The 14,132-nt window shown below is 45.7% G+C and overlaps 1 pseudogene across 1 annotated transcript; it reads right to left on the bottom strand.

Annotated features, from left to right (window-relative positions):
• Positions 1-10,279: 10,279 nt before the first annotated feature.
• LOC108580963 lies at positions 10,280-12,880 on the bottom strand (annotated as a pseudogene). The gene has a single exon (XR_001892665.3). The product of XR_001892665.3 is annotated as a 40S ribosomal protein S10 pseudogene (transcript).
• Between the last annotated feature and the right edge of the window lie 1,252 nt (positions 12,881-14,132).

Below are 14,132 nucleotides of genomic sequence, written 5' to 3'. Positions count from 1 at the left end.
GGTCTCTGAGCCCAAGCTAAGCCAGATCCCCTGTGACCTGCACTATACATCCAGATGGCCTAAGGTAACTGAAGATTCACAAAAGAAGTGAAAATGGCCTGTTCCTGCCTTAACTGATGACATTACCTTGTGAAATTCCTTCTCCTGGCTCATCCTGGCTCAAAAGTTCCCCCACTGAGCACCTTGTGATCCCCACCCCTGCCGGCCAGAGAACAACCCCCCTTTGACTGTAATTTTCCTTTACCTACCCAAATCCTGTAAAACAGCCCCACCCATATCTCCCTTGCTGACTGTTTTCAGACTCAGCCCACCTGCAGCCAGGTGAAATAAACAGCCTTGTTGCTCACACAAAGCCTGTTTGGTGGTCTCTTCACACGGACATGAGTGAAATTTGGTGCCGTGACTCGGATCGGGGGACCTCCCTTGGGAGATCAATCCCCTATCCTCCTGCTCTTTGCTCCTTGAGAAAGATCCACCTACTACCTCGGGTCCTCAGACGAACCAACCCAAGGAACATCTCACCAATTTTAAATCCGGTAAGTGGCCTCTTTTCTCTTCTCCAACTTCGCTCACTATCCCTCAACCTCTTTCTCCTTTCAATCTTGGCGCCACACTTCAATCTCTCCCTTCTCTTAATTTCAGTTCCTTTCCTTTCCTGGTAGAGACAAATGAAGTGCATTTTATCTGTGGACCCAAAACTCCGGCACCAGTCACGGAGTCGGGAAGACAGTCTTCCCTTGGTGTTTAATCATGCGGGGACGCCTGCCTGATTATTCACCCACATTTCACTGGTATCTGATCACCTCGGGGACACCTGCCTTGGTTATTCACCCACATTCCCTTGGTGGCAAGTCAATTGTGGGGACGCTTGCTTTAGCTGCTCACATTGCAGCCCAGGGCTGCTTACCCCACCCCTTTTCCACTTTCCTAGGGGGGGCAAGCACCCGCCACCCCTTCTCTCCGTGTCCCTACCCCTTTTCCACTTTCCTGGGGGGCAAGCACCCCCTACCCCTTCTCTCCGTGTCTCTACCTTCTCTTTTCTCTGGACTTGCCTCCTTCACTATAGGCAACCTTCCACCCTCCATTCCTCCTTCTTCTCCCTTAGCCTGTGTTCTCAAGAACTTAAAACGTCTTCAACTCACACCTGATCTAAAACCTAAAAGCCTTATTTTCTTCTGCAATGCTGCCTGACCCCAATACAAACTTGACAGTGGTTCCAAATAGCCAGAAAATGGCACTTTTGATTTTTCCATCCTACAGAATCTAAATAATTCTTGTCGTAAAATGGGCAAACAGTCTGAGGTGCCTGATGTCCAGGCATTTTTTTACATATCAGACCCTCCCTAGTCTCTGTTCCCAACGCAACTCGTCCCAAATCTTGCTTCTTTCCCTCCTGCCTGTCCCCTCAGTGCCAACCCCAAGCGTCACTGAGTCTTTCCGGCCTTCCTTTTCTACGGACCCATGTGACCTCTCCCCTCCTCCCCAGGCTGCTCCTCACCAGGCCAAGCCAGGTCCCAATTCTTCCTCAACCTCCCTGACCCTATAATCCTTTTATCACCTCCCATCCTCACACGCAGTCTGGCTTACAGTTTCATTCCAGGACTAGCCCTCCCCCACCTGCCCAGTAATTTCCTCTTAAAAAGGTGGCTGGAGCTAAAGGCATAGTCAAGGTTAATGCTCCTTTTTCTTTATCCCAAATCAGAGAGCGTTTAGGCTCTTTTTCATCAAATGTGAAAACCCAGCCCAGTTTACGGCTTGTTTGGCAGCAACCCTGAGAAGCTTTACAGCCCTAGACCCTAAAAGGTAAAAGGCCGTCTTATACTCCATATACATTTTATTACCCAATCCGCTCCCAACATTAAATAAAATTCCAAAAATTAAATTCCAGCCCTTAAACTCCACAACAGGATTTAATTAACCTCGCCTTCAAGGTGTACAATAATAGAATAGAGGCAGCCAAGTAGCAACATATTTCTGAGTTGCAATTCCTTGCCTTCATTGTGAGAGAAATCTTAGCCACATCTCCAGCACAGAAGAACTCCCAAACGCCTGAACTGCAGCGGCCAGGCATTCCTCCAGAACTGCCTGCCCCAGGAGTTTGCTTCAAGTGCTGGAAATCTGGCCACTGGTCCAAGGAATGTTCGCAGCTTGGGATTCCTCCTAAGCCGTGTCCCATCTGTACGGGACCCCACTGGAAACTGGACAGTCCAACTCACCTGGCAGCCACTCCCAGAGCCCCTGGAACTCTGACCCAAGGCTCTCTGACTGACTCCTTCCCAGATCTTCTCGATTTAGTGGCTGAAGACTGATGCTGCTCAATCACCTCGGAAGCTTTCTAGACCATCACAGACTCTTTGGGTAACTCTTACAGTGGAGGGTAAGTTTGTCCCCTTCTTAGTCAATACGGAGGCTACCCACTCCACATTACCTTCTTTTCAAGGGCTTGTTTCCCTTGCCTCCATAACTATTGTGGGTATTGATGGCCAGGCTTCTAAACCTCTTAAAACTCCCCAACTCTGGTGCCAACTTGAACAACATTCTTTTATGCACTCCTTTTTAGTTATCCCCACCTGCCCAGCTCTCTTCTTAGGTTGAGACACTGTAACTAAATTATCTGCTTCCCTGACTATTCCTAGGCTACAACCACACCTCATTGCCACCTTTTCCCCCAGTTCAAAGCCTCCTTCACATCCTCTCCTTGTATCTCCCCACCTTAAACCATAAGTATAGGACGCCTCTACTCACTCCTTGGCGACTGATCATGCACCCCTTACCATCTCATTAAAACCCAATCACCCTTACCCCAATCAATGCCAATATCCCATCCCACAGCATGCTTTAAAAGGATTAAAGCCTGTTATCACTTGCCTGTTACAGCATGGCCTTTTAAAGCCTATAAAGTCTCCCTACAATTCCTCCATTTTACCTGTCCAAAAACCAGACAAGTCGTACAGGTTAGTTCAGGATCGTTTTGCCTATCCACCTTGTGGTGCCAAACCCATATACTCTCCTATCCTCAATACCTTCCTCCACAACCCATTATTCTGTTCTGGATCTCAAACATGCTTTCTTTACTACTCCTTTGCACCCTTTATCCCAGACTCTCTTCACTTTCACTTGGACTGAACCTGACACCCATCAGGCTCAGCAAATTACCTGAGCTGTACTGCCACAAGGCTTCACAGACAGCCCCCATTACATCAGTCAAGCCAGAGTTCTTACACAAGAGCTGGGACCGCACCCTGTAGCCTTTTTATCCAAACAACTTGACCTTACTCTTTTAGCCTAGCCCTCATGTCTGCATGTGGCAACTGTTGCTGCCTTAATACTTTTAGAGGCTCTCAAAATCACAAACTATGCTCAACTCACTCTCTACAGTTCTCATAACTTCCAAAATCTATTTTCTTCCTCACACCTGATGCATGTACTTTCTGCCCCCCTCCACTACCTCTCAGCAAGCCGAACTCATTGCCTTAACTCGAGCCCTCACTCTTGCAAAAAGACTACACATCAATATTTATACTGACTCTAAATATGCCTTCCATATCCTGCACCACCATGCTGTTATGTGGACAGAAAGAGATTTCCTCACTATGCAAGTGTCCTCCATCATTAATGCCTCTTTAAAAAAAAAACTCTTCTCATAACTGCTTTACTTCCAAAGGAAGCTGGAGTTATTCACTGCAGGGGCCATCAAAAGGCATCAGATCCCATTGCTCAGGACAACGCTTATGCTGATAAGGCAGCTAAAAAAGCAGCCATCAAAAGGCATCAGATCACATCGCTCAGGACAATGCTTATGCTGATAAGGTAGCTAAAAAAGCAGCTAGCGTTCCAACTTCTATCCCTCACGGCAGTTTTTCTCCTTCTCATCTGGCCATTCCCACCCACTCCTGCACTGAAACTTCCACCTATCAATCTCTTCCCACACAAAGCAAATGGTTCTTGGATCAAGGAAAATATCTCCTTCCATCCTCACAGGCCCATTCTATTCTGTCATCATTTCATAACCTTTTCCAGCGGCTAGGTTACAAGACGCTAGCCCACCTCTTAGAACCTCTCATTTTCTTTCCATCGTGGAAATCTATCTTTAGGAAATCACTTCTCAGCGTTCCATCTGCTATTCTACTACTACTCAGGGATTGTTCAGGCCTTCACCCCCTTCCCTACACATCAAGCTTAGGGATTTGCCCCCACCTAGGACTGGCAAATTGACTTTACTCACATGCCTCGAGTCAGGAAACTAAAATACCTCTTGGTCTGGGTAGACACTTTCACTGGATGGGTAGAGGCCTTTCCCACAGTGTCTGAGAAGGCCACTGAGGTCCTTTCTTCCCTTCTGTCAGACATAATTCCTCGGTTTGGCCTTCCCACCTCTATACAGTCCGATAATGGACTGGTCTTTGTTAGTCAAATCACCCAGACTCTTGGTATTCAATGGAAACTTCATATTCCTTACGGTCCTCAATCTTCAGGCAAGGTAGAACTGACTAATGGTCTTTTAAAAACACACCTCACCAAGCTCAGCCACCAAGTTAAAAAGGACTGGACAATACTTTTACCACTTGCCCTTCTCAGAATTTGGGCCTGTCCTTGGAATGCTACAAGATACAGCCCATTTGAGCTCCTGTATAGATGCTCCTTTTTATTAGGCCCCAGTCTCATTCCAGACTCCAGACCAACTTGGACTGTACTCCAAAAAACTTATCATCCCTACTATCTTCTGTCTAGTCATACTCCTATTTACCATTCTCAACTACTCTTAAATGCCCTGCTCTTGTTTACACTGCCAGTTTACACTGTTTCTCCAAGCCATCACGGCTGATATCTCCTGGTGCTATCACAAACCGCCACTCTAAACTCCCTCTTAAAGTAAATAAGTAATCTTTGCTGGCAGGGCTATGCTGAACCTCCTTGGGCACTCTCTAATTATATGTCCTAGGTCCTCCCAATTCTTAGTCCTTTAGTACCTGTTTTTCTCCTCTTATTCCGTTTAGTTTTTCAATTCATACAAAACCACATCCAGGCCATCACCAATAATTCTACACAACAAATGTTTCTTCTAACAACCCCACAATATCAGCCCTTAGCACAAAAATCTTCCTTCACCTTAGTCTCTCCCACTCTAGGTTCCCACACTGCTCCTAATCCCGCTCGAAGCAGCCCTGAGAAACATTGCCCATTCTCTCTCCATACCATCCCCCACAAATTTTCACCACCCTAACACTTCAACACTGTTTTGTTTCATTTTTCTTATTAATAAAAGAAGACAGGAATGTCAGGCCTCTGAGCCCAAGCTAAGCCATCATATCCCCTGTGATCTGCACATATACATCCAGATGGCCTGAAGTAACTGAAGAATCACAAAAGAAGTGAAAATGGCCTGTTCCTGCCTTAACCGATGACATTACCTTGTGAAATTCCTTCTCCTGGCTCATCCTGGCTCAAAAGCTCCCCCACTGAGCAACCTGTGACCCCTATGCCTGCCAGCCAGAGAAGAACCCCCTTTGACTGTAATTTTCCACTACCTACCCAAATCTTATAAAATGGCCCCGCCCCCATCTCCCTTCGCTGACTCTTTTTTCGGACTCAGCCCGCCTGCACCCAGGTGAGATAAACAACTTTGTTGCTCACACAAAGCCTGTTTGGTGGTCTCTTCACACGGACGCGAGTGAAAGTCCCCACAAGACCTGTGGAACAAACCTTCTGCAGTGTGGTGCCGCTGAACAGCCATTCTGGTTTGGTGTCATCTTTGGCTGATTTACAAAGCAGTTCCTAGGGCAGGGGATGGTAGTCTTCCCTCCCTGCGGGTTCTGACTGTTCTCTGGGATATTTCTCCTTTCAGGCACCCACAGTGCTTCCTGTGGCTTTAAGGTAGGGATGGGTCTCCTCCCATGGAACCCAGAATGATGGAGAAGTTGGTTATCCACCTCAACCTCACTTTTTCCAGTGTAGAAACTGTGAGTTGGGGGAAATTTTTTCTTGTGCTTGATGCCAGTCAGAATGAGGGGAGAAACGTCACAAATGTGGAAGTCCAATTCTCTTACCACCTGCTTAGAGTTTTTCACTTCTTTGTGACCCTGGGAACTCATTTTCATATATGAGTTCTGGAATATTTCTGGTGATAATCTTGACACTGTACATTTGTTTTTGGTTTATTGTGGAGGGAGTGAAGCCAGCATGCTTCTTTTTTTTTTTTTTTTTTTTTTTTTTGAGACGGAGTCTCGCTCTGTCGCCCAGGCTGGAGTGCAGTGGCCGGATCTCAGCTCACTGCAAGCTCCGCCTCCCGGGTTCCCGCCATTCTCCTGCCTCAGCCTCCCGAGTAGCTGGGACTACAGGCGCCCACAACCGCGCCCGGCTAATTTTTTTTTTTGTATTTTTAGTAGAGACGAGGTTTCACCGTGGTCTCGATCTCCTGACCTTGTGATCCGCCCGCCTCGGCCTCCCAAAGTGCTGGGATTACAGGCGTGAGCCACCGCGCCCGGCCGAAGCCAGCATGCTTCTATGCTGCCATTTTGGAACTGGAAGTCCTCCTGACCCACAGAAACAGAGATAATAAATGTGTGTTCCTTCAGGCTAGTAAGTTTGTAGCACTATTATTACATAGATAAGTAATAATATGGGAGTGCTGGGAAGGGAAGAGGGTGGTCCCTGGCTGGGGTCTACCCCCAAGAACCTAGGTGAGGATGGCACTCCTGCCTTGGTGTTCAAATGTTGCATTTCCCATGACTACCCTGGCCTGCACACCGCATCCTGTGCCTATAAAAACCTCCGAGACGTAGCAGAAGCGGCTGGACTTCCATAGGAGCACATGGGCGGAGGCACACACAGGTGGCTGGATGTCAAGAGGAATGCACCAGCACGGGCAAGCCGGCAGGCCCCCCAATCTGCAGAACAACACAGAGTTTGGCTGGGGCAGTTGGAGGAGAGCCTGGGCGATGAGCTGCCCGACTCCAGGGGAAAACCATCTCCCTTCTGGAACACCCATTTGCTGAGAGCTACTTCCACTCAATAGAACCTTGCACTCATTCTCCAAGCCCACGTGTGATCCGATTCTTCTGATGCACCAAGGCAGGAAACCCCGGGATACAGAAATCCCTCTGTCAGGCCAGACGCCCTGGCTCATGCCTATAATGCCAGCACTCTGGGAGGCCAACGCTGGCGGATCACCTGAGGTCAGGAGTTCGAGACCAGCCTGACCAATGTGGAGAAACCCTGTCTCTACTTAAAATAAAAAATTAGGTGGGCATGGTGGCGCATGCCTGTAATCCCAAGTACACAAGAGGCTTAGGGAATTGCTTGAACCCAGGAGGCGGAGGTTGCAGTGAGCCGAGGTCACCTGAGGTCAGGAGTTTGAGACCAGCCTGGCCAACATGGTGAAATCCTGTCTCTGCTAAAAATACAAAAAAAATTAGCCAGGCCTGGTGGCATGCACCTGTAATCTTAGCTACTCAGGAGGCTGACGCAGGAGAATGGCTTGAACCCGGGAGGCAGAGGTTGCAGTGAGCCGAGATTGCACCATTGCACTCCAGCCTGGGCAACAAGAGTAAAACTCCATGTCAAAAATAAATAAATAAATACATCAAAAAGGGAAAAAATGATTAAATTTTTAAAACTTTTTTTTGAAAAAGAGAAAAGCATATCTATATATTGGTCTGTCACAAGCATGAATAATACTGTAGTTTCTGGGTTTTTTTTTTATACTTTAAGTTCTAGGGTACATGTGCACAACGTGCAGGTTTGTTACATATGTATACATGTGCCATGTTGGTGTGCTGCACCCATTAACTCGTCATTTACATTAGGTATATCTCCTAATGTTATCCCTCCCCCTCCCCCCTCCCCACAATAGGCCCTGGTGTGTGATGTTCCCCTTCCTGTATCCAAGTGATCTCATTGTTCAATTCCCACCTATGAGTGAGAACATGCGGTGTTTGGTTTTCTGTTCTTGCGATAGTTTGCTGAGAATGATGGTTTCTAGCTGCATCCATTTCCCTACAAAGGACATGAACTCATCCTTTTTTATGGCTGCATAGTATTCCATGGTGTATATGTGTCACATTTTCTTAACCCAGTCTGTCACTGATGGACATTTGGGTTGATTCCAAGTCTTTGCTATTGTGAATAGTGCTGCAATAAACATACGTGTGCATGTGTCTTTATAGCAGCATGATTTATAATCCTTTGGGTATATACCCAGTAATGGGATGGCTGGGTCATATAGTATTTCTAGTTTTAGATCCTTGAGGGATCACCACACTGTTTTCCACAATGGTTGAACTAGTTTACAGTCCCACCAACAGTGTAAAAGTGTTCCTATTTCTCCACATCCTCTCCAGCACCTGTTGTTTCCTGACTTTTTAATGATTGCCATTCTAACTGGTGTGAGATCGTATCTCATTGTGGTCTTGATTTGCATTTCTCTGATGGCGAGTGATGATGAGCATTTTTTCATGTGTCTGTTGGCTGCATAAATGTCTTCTTTTGAGAAGTGTCTGTTCATATCCTTTGCCCACTTTTTGATGGGGTTGCTTGTTTTTTTCTTGTAAATTTGTTTGACTTCTTTGTAGGTTCTGGATATTAGCCCTTTGTCAGATGAGTAGACTACAAAAATTTTCTCCCATTCTGTAGGTTGCCTGTTCACTCTGATGGTAGTTTCTTTTGCTGTGCAGCACCTCTTTAGTTTAATTAGATCCCATTTGTCAATTTTGGCTTTTGCTGCCATTGCTTTTGGTGTTTTAGACATGAAGTCCTTGCCCATGCCTATGTCCTGAATGGTATTACCTAGGTTTTCTTCTAGGGTTTTTATGGTTTTAGGTCTAACATTTAAGTCTCTAATCCATCGTGAATGAATTTTCGTATAAGGAGTAAGGAAAGGATCCAGTTTCAGCTTTGTACTTATGGCTAGCCAATTTTCCCAGCACCATTTATTAAATAGGGAATCCTTTCCCCATTTCTTGTTTTTCTCAGGTTTGCCAAAGATCAGATGGCTGTGTAGTTTCTGTTTTTAAGCCTTCAAATTTGTCATTGCCTTTATCAATGGCTTGTTCCTTCTTGCGTGTTCATGTTAAATTCAGAGCATAGCAAGATTTGTCAATTTATATTTGCCCACAGTTGATCCTTATATAGGGATATGTCACACCATGGGACTTGAGCCTGCCAACTGTACCCAAAACTTGAATGACTTTCAACTATAACAAATTTACTTTTGAAACAATCATGTATAGTCGTGTCCGCTTATGTCAGGGCCAGCTGTAGAGCTTAAAGTTCCCTGAATTAACTTCCAAGTAGAATGCCATCATTTTTCTTAAGGGTTAAGCAATAAAATGTGCTAATTAAAAATGTTCATATACATGTTTAAAGCTCAAACATGACTGTGGCAACTGTTTAGAACTTAGACTAATAGAAAATTTGTTTTTGTTTTCTTCCTTGGGGAAGAGTATTCCATCACTGATGTTGTTCAGAATTCCTGCTGCATAGTGATAATAAAAGGCAGCCTGAATATTAGTCTGAATGTTTTACTATTGTTGGTCTGTACCTGGGGCACATTCCACGAACCCTTGGTGCACTGTGGTGAAAGAGACAGAGAGTAATGAGGGGTGCTATGCGTGCAGGGTGCCCAGACACGGTGTCTCTGATGAGGTAATGTTTGAACAGAGACCTGAAGGGACAGAGGGAAGGAACCATGAATGTACCTGGAGAGAATGATTCCAGCAAGCACAAAGGTTCTGCCTCCAGAATGTGGGTGATATGTTTGAGGAACAGCAAGAATCCCTGTGACTGGAGTAGGACTGAGAAGGATATAGGAGGAGGTTAGAGAAGTAACAAATTAGGTCAGGCATGGTGGCTCATGCCTGTAATTCCAGCATGTTGGGAGGCCATGGCAGGAGAACCACTTGAGGCCAGGAGTTTGAGACCAGCTTGGGCAATGAAGCAAGACCTTGTCTTTACAAAAAGAGAAAAAGATAATGTTAGCCGGGTATAGTGGCACGTGCCTGTAGATGGAGTGGGAAGACGTGAATGTCTGAGCCATGTGGCACCTGTTCCCATCACATTCCTTCACGCTGGGTGATGCAGGCTCTGGCCTGGTGAAGTTACATTGGATGTCTAGTTGGAAAACCTTGTTCAAGCCAAGTATTTCCTACTTAATAGACTTCATTCTTCAACGTGGAAAATGCGGATAATATAACTTATCTCACGGGGCTATCATGCTTATTAAATGAGATAATGTTTATGGGAGTGCTTTGCAATCTGTGAAGCATCCTGTTAAGGTGTACTCTTTTTTTTTTTTTTGGCTGTAAGTTTATTCAATGCAAAAGAATCCTCTCCAATTTTACTGAGGTGGCTGACCACGTCCACGACCAAATCTGTCTCTAAACTGGAATTCGGTTGCTGACCCAGCCCCAGCCTCGGCCTTCTTGTCGGCACCAGGTGGCACAGCACTCCGTTTGTAGGTTATCTCTGTCGGCTTCCCCTCTTGTGAGTCTGGCAGGTTGCTCACCCTCCAGACCTTTAGGGCAAGGCCTGTCAGCCTCTGGATGGCTACAGCGTAGGGTGACAGGCACAATCTCCAGGGGCAGATGAAGGTAATCACGGAGATACTGGATACCCTCATTGGTAAGGTACCAGTAGAAATGTCTCCAGGCAAACTGTTCCTTCACGTAGCTTCAGGAGTTGAGCGACTGCATGGCCTTCATGACATGAAGATTGGGCACATTCTTGTCTGCCAGCTCTGGGTGCTTAGGCATGTGGACATTCTTCTTGGCCACCATGACTCCCCCCTTAAAAAGGAGTTCATAAATGGCAATCCGGTTCTTCTTAGGCATCAACATCTGGCAGGTCTCCCCCATGCACTGGCTTCATCCTCCCCCTCTCCCTCGGACAAGCTTCACCTACCAGCGGCCCCCTACCCCATAAAGTTAGCCTCCAGCCCATGTCGCTACTCAGAAATGGGTGTGTGGGGAGTGGGAGAGAGCCCCCCTGCCAGTATCCTGGGGAGCAGCAGCCGCTAAGGCGGCAGGATGGCCCGGATGGGAGCCGATGGAACTCGAACTCCCGTTAAGGCGTACTCTTATTATTGTTGCTATTGTAGGTGAGGAAAAACAGTCTTCTACCCTCTTAGATCTGTGGCTGGCCTAAGAACGAAACTGACATAAGACAGATTAACAGGAGAAAAGCATACAGGCTTCATATTTTCACATTTACACAGGAGTCTTTAAAAAGAAAATAACAGCCCAAAGAAGCTGTTAGGCCCAAAAGCTTATATACCTTTTCACACAAAGAATGACAAATTGTGGGGATATGACAAGGCAAGGGGCTTGAACATGGGGCAGTAAATTGTGGGACAGGGACTAGGAAATGTATGGGAGCAACTAATGCAAGATACGGATTATTTTAGTAAGTTTGTTTGTGCATGTCCATTTCTGTGTTGATTCTAATTCTCTGACAAATTTGATCACCTGCTTTTAGGTGGAAAGGAGGGCAGAGATCCTTTTCTGCATCTGCTGTTTCTCAATTTCCTTTAGCTCAAAATAATCAATATGCCAAAGCAGCATATTTTGGGGTGGCATATTCTGAATTCCTTCATTATTATGAGAGGTTGATGTTTAAGTGCTCAAGAATCAGGAAAACCTGAGACATTCTAGAGGAGTGCCCTGGATCCTGCAGCCCTCTTCCTATTGATTTCCAGTTCCTGCCCCACACAACCTCTCCTTCAGCAGGAGGCCTTGGTGAAGTTTGGAGGCAGAGGCTGCTTCTCATCAGCGTGACAGGAGGTGCATCACCACCCACAGTTAAGGGTTAACCAAGCTAAACAGTATAAGATAACCTTCATTTGCAAATCTAATGAGCAAAATTACAGGCTTTAACTCTAATAGAGGGGGGAAATGAAGCTCAAGATCATTATTTCCACGTCTAAGATTAGCAGCTGGAAAACACAGTACATCTGTAAAATGACAGTGTCAGATACCACAGCTTTGCATGACACCAGCACACACACAAAGGAAGAATCACTTCAGAGAGCAGAAGTAGAGGCAGAGTACTCTGAGCGGTCACGACACATGGATGCATCTGAGCTTCCGCCACATACCAAACCAGGTTACCATGACATTATGTGTTGAAACTACTGATAAAGGTCTTTGGAAAAACGTCTACTAACCCCTGAAAAAACATGAGCTGTCTTTCCGTTCTTTTTCTCTTTCATAGGGCAGGAGGATGTGTTCTGTGCCTGAAGAAATACTCCCTTATATAAATCAAGTTGGGAGGAGGAAGATGGAAGGAACAAATGTGGGAATAAAAAGTTGGGAAGGAATTCACTTCATGGTTTGACTCTGAGACAAAATTGATAAGAGCCTTTCCCCCAAAAGACCCCCTTCTTGCCTGGGAACCAGTCTGCCTTTGCAGGACTAACAAATTAGCTACAAAATTAGAAATTATGGTTTAGGGGTCATGAAGCCTCTGACTCCAAGAGTCTGAACCTACCCAAATTTCTCCTTGGGATAGTATCACTATTGTAGAACCTAAGCTCAGTGCTTGAGATATTTTGCAGACCTTGCACTTGCTGGATCAGCTGACACCACCCAGACTGGTAATCTGGCTCAAATAGTTCTGCCATCCCACCCAGGAACAAAAGACAGAAAGAAAAACTCACTTCGAATCCCATGATTCCATCTTCAATCTGACCAATCAGCATTCTGCACTTCCCAAGCCCCTACCCACCAAATTATGTTTTAAAACCCTGATCTTCGAAGGTTCTGGGAGACTGGTTTGAGTAATACTAAAACTCCTGGCCAGGCACGGTGGCTCACGCTTGTAATCCCAGCACTTTGGGAGGCCAAGGACGGCAGATCATCTGAGTTCAGAAGTTCGACACCAGCTGGACCAACATGGAAAAATCCTATCTCTACTAAAAATACAAAATTAGCCAGGCGTGGTGGCAAATACCTGTAATCCCAGCTACTTGCCAGGCTGAGGCAGGAGAATCACTTGAACCCAGGAGATAGAGGTTGTGGTGAACTGAGTTCACACCATTGCACTCTAGCCTGGGCAACAAGAGTGAAACTCCATCTCAAAAAAAAAAAAAGAGAGAGAATTAGTAGTTTGCCTAAAATCATACAAATTGTAAATGGTAGAGATGAAATCCAAGCTAGGTGGAATTCATGCTTTTACCACAAATCCATACCAATTCCATTTTTATTTAGTAAAATCAATATATTTTCTTTTTTTAAAATTTAATTTATTTTTATTAATTTATTTTTTTTGAGACAGAGTCTTGCTCTGTCACCCAGGCTGGAGTGCAGTGGTGCAATCTTGGCTCACTGCAAGCTCCACCTCCTGAATTCATGCCATTCTCCTGCCTCAGCCTCCCAAGTAGCTGGGACTACAGGCACCCACCACCACACCCAGCTAATTTTTTTGTATTTTCAGTAAAGACGGGGTTTCACCATGTTAGCCAGGATGGTCTCGATCTCCTGATCTCGTGATCCACTCGCCTTGGCCTCCCAAAGTGCTGGGATTACAGGCATGAGCCACTGGGCCTAGCCAAAATCAATGTATTTTCATAGAAGATACCTGTCAGGTTGTAGATGCCAAATGTCCACAGTGGATCTGGGTGAGGTAGCACACACTTGTAGTCTCAGCTACTCAGGAGGCTGAATTGAGAGGACCACTTGAGCCCCCAGGAGTTTGAGTCCAGCCTGGGCAATATAATAAGACCCCACTTCTTAAAAAAAAAAAAAAAACACTTCACAGTGGTTCTAGGGTAGTGAATTTCCAACATTCTTTCTCATCTATTTTTTGATTAAATAAATTTTCTAATTTTGTAATTTTTTTTTTGAGACAGTCTCACTCTGTTGCCCAGGTTGGAGTGCAGTGGCATGATCTTGGCCTCTGTCCTCAGGGTTCAAGTGATTCTCCTGCCTCAGCCTTCCCAGTAGTTGGGAATACAGGTGCCTGCCACTACACCTGGCTAATTGTTGTACTTTTTTTTTGTTTTAAGTAGAGATGGGATTTCACTATATTGGGCCAGGCTGGTCTTGGAACTCCTGACCTCAGGTGATCCACCTGCCTCAGCCTCCCAAGTGCTGGGATTACAGGCCTGAGCCACCACACCTAGCCTGATTTTGTACTTTTTA

The sequence above is a fragment of the Papio anubis genome, chromosome 9 (genome assembly GCF_008728515.1).
Source record: "Papio anubis isolate 15944 chromosome 9, Panubis1.0, whole genome shotgun sequence".
NCBI lineage: Eukaryota > Metazoa > Chordata > Mammalia > Primates > Cercopithecidae > Papio > Papio anubis.
This window is presented reverse-complemented; position numbering and strand designations above follow the sequence as displayed.